The sequence below is a fragment of the Falco biarmicus genome, chromosome 5 (assembly GCF_023638135.1).
Source record: "Falco biarmicus isolate bFalBia1 chromosome 5, bFalBia1.pri, whole genome shotgun sequence".
Lineage (NCBI taxonomy): Eukaryota > Metazoa > Chordata > Aves > Falconiformes > Falconidae > Falco > Falco biarmicus.
Genome location: NC_079292.1, coordinates 57,006,309 through 57,019,732, shown reverse-complemented (window position 1 = coordinate 57,019,732; position 13,424 = coordinate 57,006,309). Strand labels below are relative to the sequence as shown.

The following is a 13,424-nucleotide window of genomic DNA, read 5'->3' as shown; positions in this document are numbered from 1 at the left end:
TCTGTCCTTTGAGAAGGTAATTCCAAGGCCCTCACTGAAAGGGTTTGTAAAATGGTGTGTTTCTTTGTCCATCCACCATTAGCCCTGAACTTTGGCTGCCATTGCATATGTGAACTGAGAGAAGTCTGGACACAACACCCAGAATTGATACAGAAACTTCCTCATAGGTTTAACAGACCTGTTATTACTGAAAAATGCAGAATATGTTTTCTTGCTAATTAATATAATGCACTGTGGAGTGACATGGAAACTTTTTCTTGGTTATCTGGTTGTTCTTAATGCTGACTATCAAATTGTAAATGCTTTAATACATCATAATACAGGTGATTTACAGAAACATTTGGCATGAAAACAAATTACCATCTTAGTTTGAAAATAATGAACTAAAATCAACCAGTAAAATTGATTTTACATAGACTCTTCCAAAGAAGTCATTCTGGTGACGATACTGTGGTTCTTACTGGAGTGACTCTCATTGATGTACTGGGTCCAAATTGGAGTACTAAGGATTAGGCATTTGCAATGAAGTGAAATGTCAAGATTCAGGATCTTGTTTGTTTATAAACTAAGCCACAAGCATCAGAGCTTGAAGTCAAAGAAAATGTGTGTGTGTGTGTGTATATAAAATATCCTAAACAGTTGACAGTACCACAGATGTACAGAATGTAGTTGAAGTGTGTATGCTGTGAAATCTAATGAGCAATCTTGCTGTTGCTGATGAAGATCTTGTCAAGACTGAACAATTTATTCTTTTTCACTGTGGCCATACCAGTGACAGCACAACTGTTAAACCCACCAGATTAGTTCTATTTTCCCATAAAAAGTAAAACAGTAGAAAACATTCCACCCACTCATCCCACACTGATACAGCATATTCACTGAGCAGCCCTAAAAGTTAGCTGCTGGCACCAAATGGTCTTAAATGTGATCATTAGCAAACTCAGAGCCATGTGGAGAAGGAAAGGTAGAGAGATATTTCCAGCCTGCACAGAAAACTCTCCCAAAGCAAGAGTCATTGGAAGCTGCTTGCATAAAAAGACTGGAGTCTTGTACATATATATCCAGCGGCTGCCCCACAGCATTGTGTTGTCTCACTGTGATAGAGTATAAAACACAATGTGCAGCTGGTATGGAGAGAAAGTGTGGTAAATTAAAAAGAGGACTAAACATACCTACTTGGCATATGAGGGATGTGCGCAAATTTTGTAGGACCTACGTAAAAATTGAGTATGATCCATTTTTCTCTCGACTGTGCAACAGAAGGTACCATCTGCAGAAATCCAATGCATATGGTAATATTTTTTCCATCTTTTCTTTAAATGGTAGGAAAAGTCTGTTAATGTGGCTCCCCTCCCTTACTAGTTTCTCTCGGTCAATTTTTCATGTTAGATTTCTGGCAGCACAGCTTTCCTAACAGGTACAAGTTGCCTGTTATGATGGATGCGCAGGAGGACCGCAGTGTGAGGAGTTTCTCAGACCTTCCATTGGCAGCACTGAACCTGGCGCATGCCCTTCTAGCGAATGTGCAACTGCAATAGCACAGCTGCATCTTCTGTGGTACAGTTTGGTTGTGTTCATGAGGTACTCTGGCTATTGAAGTACGGAATGCAGATTTGCATGTGGCTTATAGCTAATTCAAATTAAGGGCATGGCAGTAGTATAAGTAGTATGAGAAGAAGGTCAGCATGGGGAGATAGCTTTGTTTGTTGTGTGAGAGATTCCTCCAGGTGATCTGAAGTACAGTTTCTTCTAACAGCTGCAAGGCAATTCTGGGCTGCACAAGCTGATGTCATGTGAGTGAGTCCCTGCAGATCTGTGGTTTAGACAGATCTGTGCTATCGTTTCTTTCCTGGCTGCTGGTTTGCTTTAGCTTCTCATGGTCGGCATATACTGCGTTGTTCTTCGTGCACTGCAATCCAGAGATTTTTTTGAGAAAGCTAGATATTTTTCAGAGATTTCCTCTATAAGCAGTTTCTCTGGTAGCCTGATATGCCATATTCCATTAAAGATTACAAAGTAGAGTCAGCAAGTATGACAAGGGATTTTTTTAAAAAAGTTTAAATTTATATCTTGATTTGAGAATGTGCAAGTGAAAAAAATTTTGCCTTCAGTAATGACATTGCTGAAAGAAATAGAGCTGAGATAATAGAGAGGCCAGTGTAGTAATTGCCTGTAGTACTAAACAGTTGATACAATGGGGAATTTGAATTGATTACTGAACTGCTTTAAAGGTAGATACATTGTGTCCTTTGATAATGACTGCATATGTTTTACCAGACACCCCATTTGAGACAGGTTTTTAATTCTTCTCTTTTTTCCTCTTTCTTCCACTACTTATACAAATATGAGACAATGTTATTTCTCCAGTAGTGGAAAGACACGAAATGTCTGTACAAATCTATCTATTTTGAAAAAGCTTTAGGCATCTTAAATTTGGGTAGGCATTTTCACTCAGGACTCTCATGCTACAGCTTCAGCAGAAAACACATTGAAAGTCTTTCAGTTTGATAATAACATGTATACATATACACTAGTTGATGCCTTCTAGCTTTCTTATGTTGGAACCTGGTATGAAGGTGTTAAGTGTAACTTCTGTAAAACAGAGCTCCACCTGAGAACTGTCACAGGTGCAGATCCTTTTCCTCTCCTGTGATTTGAGCGGCTCTTATTCTTCACTGGACTCTAGTTCTCATGCTACTTTATCGCTGTGATGTACATGCTGGCCTATCCACCCAAAACTCTCCCACAGAAGATTTGATACCAGGAAACGCTGTTTTTATCATGCACTTTCACTTAACTAATCTCCTTCCTCTCTCCCCTATCTTCCTCCTCCTCCCTCCCCCACCACCCCCCCACCCCCCCGACAATCATTTCCTTCGATATCAGAGAACTGCAGAGATGGTTCACCAGGCAATTATGCTATCAGCCAAGCTTCTGCCATTCCAAGAAGCTTTATAAACCTCCTGAAAGAAAAACAGATTGTGTGTGAAGGGCTGGCTAAAAGCTTCTGTGCAGGACCCTCCTGAACTTTGTCCTCAAAAGGAGGTGGTGGCTGTTAACTTCTACAAGCAGGGGAACAGGCCTGCTGTGAAAATATCAAGGTTAGTAAAGATCAAATGCTTTCAAGTTGAGGTACTGATTTCTTCTGTGGATTTTCAAGAGACTGCATGGCTTTCAAAAGTGCTGGTGGACCTCGAATTTGGCATTTTTGTCAAAGGTGAGGTGGGTGGGCTCCACAGCATAGTTTGTAACCCTGCTTTGTGTGCCCAGACCCCTGCCCCAGCTCTGCATTTGGACAAGAACTAGTGTGTATGGTCCTTTTGTATGCCCAAGCAGGGAGGTAGCCAGGGTGTGCTCCAGTTTCAACATCCAAGGTTGTACAGGGCACTATGGGTTGCACCTGCCTGAGAGACCGTGCTGCGGGTGGCACACTGTGCCAGGGTGAGCAGCTGGCTGCAGGCAGCTCTGAAATGTCAGGGTCCATTTATTCCTGGTTTGTATAATCACTTAGGCATCTCGTTTTAGGCTCCTATGGCTAGAGCTTGGGGTGGGGAGTGGAGACCTTGAAGGAGTTCAATTACAGCTCACTTTGTTTTCCTGCAAATCTTCTCAAAAGGAACAAAAGGTGTGTCCGAATCAGTGTACAAAGCTGGAAGTATTAGGGCTTGGTGCATTTGACTTGGGTGATTCAAAATTTGGATAGTAGCTGGGGGGACGGCAGTGTGTTCTGCTGTTCTTTCTGATGCCCTGGTTTTGTAGTGAGTTAAGAAGCTGTGGCCCAGCTACCCGAAACAATTATGTTGCTTTTCTTGTGCAGCAGCTCGAGGTATGCAATTCTAATCAAAGATTCAACAAAGTAGACTTTAAATGATAGCTGAGCAACAATAGTGCTAGGAGTTATGTGAAATTTAAAAATATCCTGAATGGAAAAATGGTACAGTTAAAAGCCTCATCTGAGATTAATATTTTTTTCCCCTGGAATTATGGGAGACAGTTGGAAAGGATTTAAACAGAACTTTGTTGCTGCAAAGAAGGGATGCCAGAAAAGGAAGGCAATCAGAACAGACCTTTATTTTCTGACAAGAGCTGGGTTTGAAGCACTAGCTGTATTAAATAGTTTTCTGTTAACTCAAAGAGTAAAACTCAGTTATGAAACCACGTAACAGAAACTTGAAAGTTATTACATTTGTACAAAATTGGAAAGTCTGGGAGATTTTAGGATAGCTGCAAATGGTTTGAAGAGGGAAAACATGTTTTCACCTACTTCTTGCTGTCTCCTGATGTCCTTCATGAAATAACAGGCAGTTACAAAGTTTCCAGGCCAAGAAAAAGACAGCCACTAGAGAACCAAAATTAATGGTTAGAAAGAGAAGAATTTACCAAACAAGTTTGGCAGTCCATGCAACAGCTTATGGACAATATATTTGAGATGTTGATTTTACATGGTTTGGGAGAGCTATCTAGACAGGTTCAAACATACATCTATGGAGCACTGGAGTAGAAACTGCTCTGTTACACTGCTTATGTATGGAACAGGTAGTCATAGTTAATGTCTCATTTCTAAGAAAAGGTTGGGCATTCCTCTTCTAGCAAATTCAAAATGCTATAAGAAAATATATCAGAGAGAATGTAAAAGGCAGAGTCCACACAAAAAGACCTCCACATACAAAGCTTTTTGTGTTGTGGGACAAAAATAACCAAGACAAACCCCTTGCATTTAGAATAACCTAGACGTTCTTACGAATGGCATAGTTCGACAGGAGTTTAATTTTAGCAAAGTGTACCCAGCATAAACAAAAAAGGCAAGAAGTACTGTTATCTCTTTGGGACTCAGTGGACAGTGCTGCAGGGGAAGGTTGGTGGGCTATCACGCTGAAGTGTATTTGTTTTCAGTTAAAGGCAGGCACACAAGCCAGCAAAATGGAGCGTATGGAAACAACCATACGCAGTGAAAGGAAAAACATTTTGTGTTTATAGCAGCATGCATTCCTTTATTACAGAACATAAGGTATATGACAAAGCGGGGGGGGGGGGGGGGGGGTGTATTTTGTAGTATCAGGAAAAAATACCTAATGATGTGAAGATATTCAGGCATTGAGCCTGCAAGGAGTATCCTCTTCTGGGAACAAGAAGCAGATAAGTGAGGGAAAATATGAAGTTGTTTCAAAGAGATGCAAGATCTCGCACTGAAATAACATCTTTTGCCCCTCTCATTAGAAATGGTCTTCTCTTAAGCCAGAGGCTTCAGAAGGAGCTGGTTAGACTCCTGCTCTGTGAGCTGTGCAGCAAGCAGGAGCACGAACAGAGCGGGTGCTACCAGAGCCTTACCGAGCACTTGTGGCAGGCTTTGGGGCAGTTGCTGTCAGCTTCCCGCTGCACGTGAAGCCTTGGATGCTATTTTCAAGTACATTCACATGCTTCCTGCCTGTGAGAAACACAGGTTCATTTGTTTATCACAAGCCAGGAGTGTGAAAGTGCTTGTAAACAGCACTCTGCCATCTCACCCACGCAGGGCCCTCCCTTCTCTGAGCAAGGACCTCACTAGTGTTGCCTCCTTCCCTCTAACTGCTATATTGCCATCACCTACCGCTTTCGTGCTGCTCCCCATGTGGGACCTGAAGGCAGGCACCACGCTCAAACAGCCTGTGTAGCTGTTGCAGGTACAAACTGTAGTGGAGCTTCAGCAGAGACTCCCAGCAACTTCTGAAGTGTCCAGTGCCTTGGTCTCAACAAACAAAAACATAAGTTCTCTGCATTGCAACGTAGCTGAAGCCCTTCAGCAATACGTTTGGTGTTAACAAAAAGGTCAAAGTCGTTGTCAATTTGTCTTTACTCACACAAAAGGAGGAAGGCAAGGCTCCCTGGATTGCTGAACTAAGTAGCTTTTTGCCCAGATTACCCACCTGAACCAGCAACCTGACCGTGCAAAGCTGTCTAATGGGCAAAAGGTTAGAAACCAGAATAAAGAGGTTCCAGTTCTGAGGTAATAAGTGACAAATCAGTTTGTTCATACCTCTTTGAGCCAAACACAAGCACAGTCTTTGTAACAACATGGTTAATGTTGGAGATTGGTGGTCTGAACATCACAGGCACTACAATACCTCAATGTCTATATGTTCAAACAAAGCAGAAGTCGTTGGCTGTAATCCACAGGAGTAAGAAAGGCTCATATGTTTTTGTCTGAAAGATGAGCATTAGCTGAAACCACTCACAGAGTATGGCTGGATTGTGACGGGCCATAGAAGCTTGCCATGAACTACCTACCTGTGACCAGCAATAAAAGTTACTCTTTGGGATACTCATATTATTTAAACAAAGCTGGATGCCTTCTGGCATAAATTACTGTTTTTCCCACAGATAATGAAATTAATCTTAACGGCATACACTACAGATGTCAGTTCCTGGATATTTTTCCTCTTTGGTGACTGTTCTTGTTGTCTAGTTAGTAAATAGATAAAGGTTTGGTGACTTCTTGTTCAGTGATTTATTTAGTCTTCTCAAAACAACTCTAGAATTAACATTGAATTTGCTAGGGAGGGAATCTGAAGGAATTTCTTCCATTTTCACCCAAGATCATCCAAGAAATGAAAAGTCCTTTTTCCACCTGAGAAGACCTAAACGTACTTTTCCTACCTACCAGACCCACAAGAAAATCCTAGATGAGAGGGAGAGTTGTCTGAGATTGGCACACACTATTTCAGAAATTTCCTGTCATAGCTTTTCTGCTTTGTGTGGGACAATTGAAATATTAATAGAGCTGAAGACTGGGGATGAATTGCTAGGCATTCATCCGGGAAGTGGGATACCAGTCATGTTGTCATGAACACTTAAGTGTTTAATTCAAAGTGAGCAGTGTTAATAATGATAAAAGTCGCATTGCAGTCTTCTCTAAGCAGGTAGTTTGTGTTATCTTAAAAAAAAAAAAAAGGTATCTTTTGATGATTTAAAATTTCTGCATCTAACTTTTTTTTTGGCAAGCTGCTTTTTTACATGTAAGGTTCATAATTGTTCACTTCCTTTGCTTTATTTTCAGTTAAAGATGCCTGAAACAAGATGGAAATATTTTGGTTTGGATTGAACATTCTTGTTTGTTCATTTTTAAATTGAAAAGGCTTGGTTTGGATCAGACAAAGGAAAGTACTTTTGTTCTGTGTGCTGAAACAGCTGGGGGAAATTGTTCCTACAATCCTAATGCCAGTTCACTGTGTATGTGTGTGTGGAGAAGAGAACAGGATTTATCCATGTTCAATGATCTTAAACCATAGCTAGTGGTGAATTGGCATGATCTATGATCTATTTTAGGAGCCAGGCCTGTTCCAGTGGCCTGCTGTTTGTATAGCAAAAATTCATTAAAGCAGGGACAGAGATACTTATGTTTGGATTTTATTTACTGTTCTAATTGTTTTCTCATACCCCAGGCTCTGTGAACCAGCTCATATCCAGACAAGATAGAACTGTGCATAGGAGATTGCACTGAAAAAGCTGGGCTTTTTAGCCCTGAGACAGCTTTCAGTGAATGTGACGGTGCTGCTTCTGGATCCTACCTAGCTCGTATGCACAGTGCAATACTGGGCTCAGTGTACTTGCCCTGCTGCCCTGGAAGCAGTTTGGGGCTCCCTGCATTGCACTCTGATGCAGATACCCAAACACTCACAGGCAGTCAGCTGGCCAAATGAATGCTTTCTCCACACCAGATCTGTACACCTAACAGATCTGTTAACACTAAAGGAAGGCTTGGCTCAGTCTTTGGCTGTGAAGTATTTTCCAACAGTCATTTTAGACTTTTTTCTTTTTCTTCTCATTGTTGTTAAAAAGACAAAGGGGTTACCAAAAGGGTTATTTGATGAGAGTCTTTCTCAGAGAAGCACAATGCTGTGGATGTGATCTGAAAAAGAATCTTTGTCCCTAACACTGAGGGCAGAAGCTTTTGGCTGTTTAGACAAGTTGTTCTCAGTTCTGTCTCTCAAAGGTACCTGGAGATTATTCTAAATGCTTCGTAATGCAAGTTGCAGAGCAGCTCATTGCACTTACACTGTCAAGCAGTTAATGTTTAAAAATCACTTATTTTCTGTTTTCATTGCTGTACCTCAGAAGAAATAGATTCTGTTTTATCTAAACAGAAATAGAGCTGGCTATTTTGCTTGCAAAAACCTCCAGTAATGTAGTTGAAGGGTTTTTTACCTTCTTTCATTTCCAAAATGAAATAAAAAAAATTAATTGCTCAGCTCTTACTCTGACATTAAAGAAAATTAACCCATAGAAATTGTTCTGACATAGCTTAGAAATGGGTTGTATGCCAGCGAGGGAACATAGGTAAGCTAAAACCAATGTATTTATGCAGTTCTGTTTTTGCTGCACTACTGCAGTACAGCCTGCTGGTTAGGGCCTGAGTGTCTCAGACTTTTTTTCTTGCTTCTAAAGCTGTGAGCAGCTTTGGTACAGCTTAGACTAGGGATAATGAACCTGACACTCACCATCTTAAGACAGTTCTGCATCTTTAATGTCTCATGAGCTGGGAAAATTAAGAAAAAAATACATACTCAGATCTCACAGACTGTCCTGATAAAGCCAAAACTTTTAACAAATCCCTGGTAACTTTTAAAAGCAAAGAAAACCAGAGTATAACCAGGTCAAGGAGAATGGTAGGACAACAGGTTTAGTTAGACCACAAGTTTCAGTAGCCAAATCTGGTTTAAGCCAGAGAGAAGTCAGGTTGCTCTAGACATCTCAGAGATTAAAGGTCACTGCCTACCTTGAGAAGAACAGCATTTAAGCATCAAACTTGTCTGCTTTTGGAGAAAGCTTGGAAGATCAGGCCAGTGGCCTGACCACCATAATTCATCTGTGCTAAGCCTGAGTAGAATATTACAGGAAAGGCTGCGGGTCTGACTTGCTCTCACTTGCAGTAGGTAGAATCCAATACTCAAACACAGAACTGCTTCTCTAGTATACTGGTATGTGAAAAAATTGCATCTATAAATGCAGCTGAGAGAATGACTTCTCACTGCAGCTTCATTCCAAGGCCCGTTTTTTAAGTCTATTCCTCCCTCCAAAGAGATGCCTGCTAGTAAACTCAGGGCTATTTTTACAGAGTACTCACTGAAGATGCTGGGGAAAAAAAATTTGAGTCAGAGAAGTCTCCTATTTAGACATAACCAATTAAAAATTCTATCTCTGTACCATGACTGGGGGCTCACTCTGGTGCCCGTGGGATTTTTTTTTGGGGGGGGGTTGTTGGGGGTTTTTTGGAGGGGGCAGGTGGTGGGTGGCGGGTGGGGCAGGGCAGTTTAAAGGGAAGTAAAATTAATGTGCTTTGCTATGGCTTTTCTAGTATTAAGGTGAGGAACCTGTGTTCTGGAGTGCTTTTTGGCTGCAGCTAATGCCAGAGAAAAGGAGGACTAAGCTGCTAGATCAGTTTCAAAAGTTACCACGGGGAAATATGACAGTTTCAGTTATAACCCATCTTCTGTTTCATTAAAGAGGTTAGCCTCAAATTTTACTGCAGTGCACTGCAGGTAGCCAAGCCTCCAGCATGAAAAATGTGAACAACAAAATTAGTTTTGCTTTCAAAGAAAAGGAAGATTGAGAAAACAAAATAAAGATTTCTTGAGTTTCATATGACTGTAGTCATACCTTGCTTACAGTGTATCACGAGAGTCAATTAAATTTGCAGGTTTTTTGGATGTGCTCCTGATTCTCAATCATTCTCTCTTTGGGGTTTTAACTGTGGTTTAACTGCCATAGCTTTATCTAGAGTTAAGCAGCTTGCACCAATTTCAGGTTGCTGCTGCTTATTAAAAATTGAACTGTACCTTTTCTCTGTTCTTAAGGGATATAGCTGAGGGTCTGAGCAGCTCTGAAATTGAGTTTGTAAGTAGGAAATACACATGGCATTTACTAGACTACACAAGAAAGACTAGCACAGGAGGCTGCTTTTGCAAAGCAATGCAATGACTTTAACTGAGAGCACTGCTAGTTTTCCGCCATTTTGCCAGCACGAAAAAATCTGACTGGAAAAGAAGTATTCTTGTTTGTAGTGTTCTCATACCTAGAAATGTAATTAAGTACTTGCCAGTAAGCTGCAACTGAGGCAAGTACAGTTCAGGCAGCCACAGACAATTCTGCTGCTTAAGTTAACCAAACAATGTCACTTGCTGCCTTCCCCTGCTCATGATTTGCCTGTGCCTTCTCTCAAAACAAAATTATGCTTTTCAAAGACCGTTTTTTAAATCATGGCTTATAGTGAAATTAAGACCTCATAGGAGTCTCTAGGTGCTACCACAGTACAAGTATTATTTAAATAAATGCATTTTCTCATCACTGGCAAAAAAGATTTACTGAAGATCAGGATAGAAAGTCAAGACCAATAGCCTAATTTATAATAATCAGCTAAAATGCAAGCTTTCATATTAAGTAAATAAATAAACAAAACCCCTCCCTATTGCCAGGAATGCAAAAGTATCTTTTTGCATTCTGAGTGTGGATATTCATGTCAGATAAGTTGCCTCAAAAGACCATCACCTACTTAAGCTAATGAGCTGGCCTCACACTGAAGCACGTGAAAAGTATTCATAGGTTTTGTTTTACAAGGTTCAAATGTACAAGTCATAATCCGCACCAAAAAGACAGTAATAAATAGTTTGGAGGAGATAATGTTTCAATCTAATCAAAATTATCACCAAGTGAATATGTATCTAGCAACTGGATACAGAGCTGTTTACTTTCTAGATGCTGATAGTATATGAGATCGATGATGTTCTTGTCCAATTATTATCAAGTGATGGCAACATACAGAATCTGGGAGGTATGAGAGGTGTGAGGAGAAGTATAATTAATGCAGATGTTCTGATATTGCTTTGGGTTTTTACAATTTTGTTAGATTTTTTTAATGTTGAATCACTTCCTCTGGCCCAATTCTATTCTGTGCTTTTCACACGTATGGTGAGAGCAAGAATGTATATGTGATACAGTCTAATTAACAATAACTGAGATAAGCAACAATATAGAAAACAGAGTGGCAATTTCCTGGAATAAATTCACTATGTTTTAACACAGGTGTTTGCTAAAGCCATGTTAAAATGTTTGTGTCTGTTATTCCAAGGTTTCTGGAACAGACCCTATATTCATAAGCAAACAAGTCTTTCAAATTTATTTGAGAATTTCTAACACAGTATAATAATTATTTCTCTCTTCAGAATAAATGCAAGGAGACTGCAGTCCTAGGTATAGTTAAGCTTTTTCCATTCTTTCCATTCTTTCGACTCTCTAATTGGCTTTTACTGCAGCAGCTTTTGGGGTGACCTATTGCATTATCAGGAGTAAAAATTAATCTTTTTGTCGTTGCATTGCCACCCCACCCCCCCCTCATCCCCTCAGTTTTTCACAGGCTTTTTAGAAGGAAATTCATGGCCTGCTTTATATGCACAATTAATAGTAACACACTCTCCTATGTTTTCATAATCAGAGGCAAGGAATAAAATTCTAAAGGATTTTTTATTCTGTATACACTTCCTATATGCATACCAAACACAATTGCACAGCTAGACTGTCTTCATTTTCATGTCTTCATTATGAATGTAAAGTTACTGAAATCTCACTGAATACATAAAAAATCTAAACCCGATTCACTTTCTAATCACTGAAGTTTCCTTCGTCTGACTCCTCCTCATTTTTCATCACTAAGGAAACAAGCAGTGCCATGAAAAAGACAAAAAAAAAAATTGATTCTTGGTAGTTGACTTGTTCCCACTACAAATTCTTCTTTCACCCCATGCCTTATATTTATCATCTTAGCCCTCTGCTAGTGACATCAACGGTGACGTTATAGAGAACTCTCATTGGAGGTGCAGGAGATGAGACAGCAGGAGGAAGAGGTGGACTGTCCTCAAAGAAGCTGATTTTAGTCTCAGTGAAACAGAAAAATAGAAGGAAGGATAGCACAGAACATATTGGGGGGAAGTTGAACTGCTCCTACATAAAAAGATATTTTAAGCTCATGTCAGCTGTTAGAAATCCATATACAGAAAACTCAGTTTCAGGGACTGCTACCATTACGCTATCACTATGCAAAATAGATCTTAAAAACATTAACAATAAGTTTTTCTCAATAAACTTATGAATTTTCCTTTGATGCCTCCTGGCCTGAAATCCCCTTTCATGTCAGGTGGCTCTGATCTTTGTTTCTATTTTTCTGCCCTGTCTTCCTCTTTCCCTATGCCTGTCTGATTCCAAAAAAAAGTTCCCCTACTACACATCCTTCCCAAATGACTCTTCAGTATCTTTTGAAGATGCCCCCCTTGTTGTACCGAATGTCTCTAGAGGCTGTTTGTCACTCCACTGTGTTGTTCTCTATTTCGTAGCATGTAATGTAATGATAGGCTTCCGAACATGAGAAGCTGGGAAATGTAAAGATGAAGGAAGCCTATGAACAAACAAAGAGACTAATAATCTGTATGCAACAGGACTAATGCGGAACTTCAACACCACGGGGTAGAAATTTCAAGAACAAGGAGTTAACATCTGTGAATAGTTGCCTGAATCAAACCAGAGCTCTTCTGAAATCCATGTTTATACCATTTCGTCCTGGTCGGCTGGACTTGACTTTTAAATAGATATTACAACATATGGGGTAGGACCTGCTTTGCTATCTGTACTAATACTTCATTAAGCAGTAATTTTCAAAGCAGACTTATTTTGATAAACTTCAGGAAGTTGAAGATCCTGTGTTAACAAGGATATATGCCCTGTTCAAGCTGTGCACATTTTAAACATCATACTTTTGCTCTAGATATCACTGACAGCATTGTTAACTACTGGTGGCCATTCAGCTTCTGGCAAAACAGCCTGATGATAAAGTGGTAGTGGAGGGGATCTGCTCGTCTTCACTGAACACTATCAAGTCACGATGAAAAAGAAATACAGAAATGATAAATGGAAGAGTGAATGTTCATATACAAGCCACTCTGATCATTATCAGGATGATTTGTTTCATTCATTTTAAGTTGAAGGAGGAGGAGAAAGAGTGAGGTGGTTACAGATTGCAACCTATTTGACTGGTGTTGGTGTGTAGTGAACTTGGCCCAAGTGCCCATATTTTTTAAATGCTTAAGACAGCAGATGATTGTGCATGTAACCATGAGAAATTCAGACGATTAGAAGCAGATACTTAACATCGAAGGTAATTGAGTATTTGATTCTCTCCTCTGCAACAGGGGCTAGGGGAAAGTAGAATATTTCCCCTGCTGCAGGTAGTAATATCACTGGTGCTTCTACTGCAACTAGAGCTGCTCCTCCTTTGTGTTACAGCAAGAAGACAGCATCCTCCAGTGAGCACTCTCAAGCTTCTCTGATTGCTTTTAAAACAAAGTGGAGGGCCTATTTAGTAGACCTAATCTACTAAAGGGCAACTTTCATGCTTAGACCAA

The 13,424-nt window shown here is 40.1% G+C and overlaps 1 protein-coding gene across 3 annotated transcripts in view; it reads left to right on the top strand.

The window, feature by feature from the left end:
- The window catches only part of GRAP2 (GRB2 related adaptor protein 2), a 119,137-nt gene that overhangs the window by 34,668 nt on the left and 71,045 nt on the right, over positions 1 to 13,424 (top strand). Inside the window, exon 1 of one of the 3 annotated variants that reach the window (XM_056340732.1) lies at positions 2,922 to 3,101. The exons of the other annotated variants lie outside the window; for them this stretch is intronic. The gene's annotated coding sequence lies outside the window, so the exon portion shown is untranslated. Of the gene's footprint in view, positions 1 to 2,921; positions 3,102 to 13,424 lie in introns of those variants that run through there. 3 annotated transcript variants of the gene reach the window in all.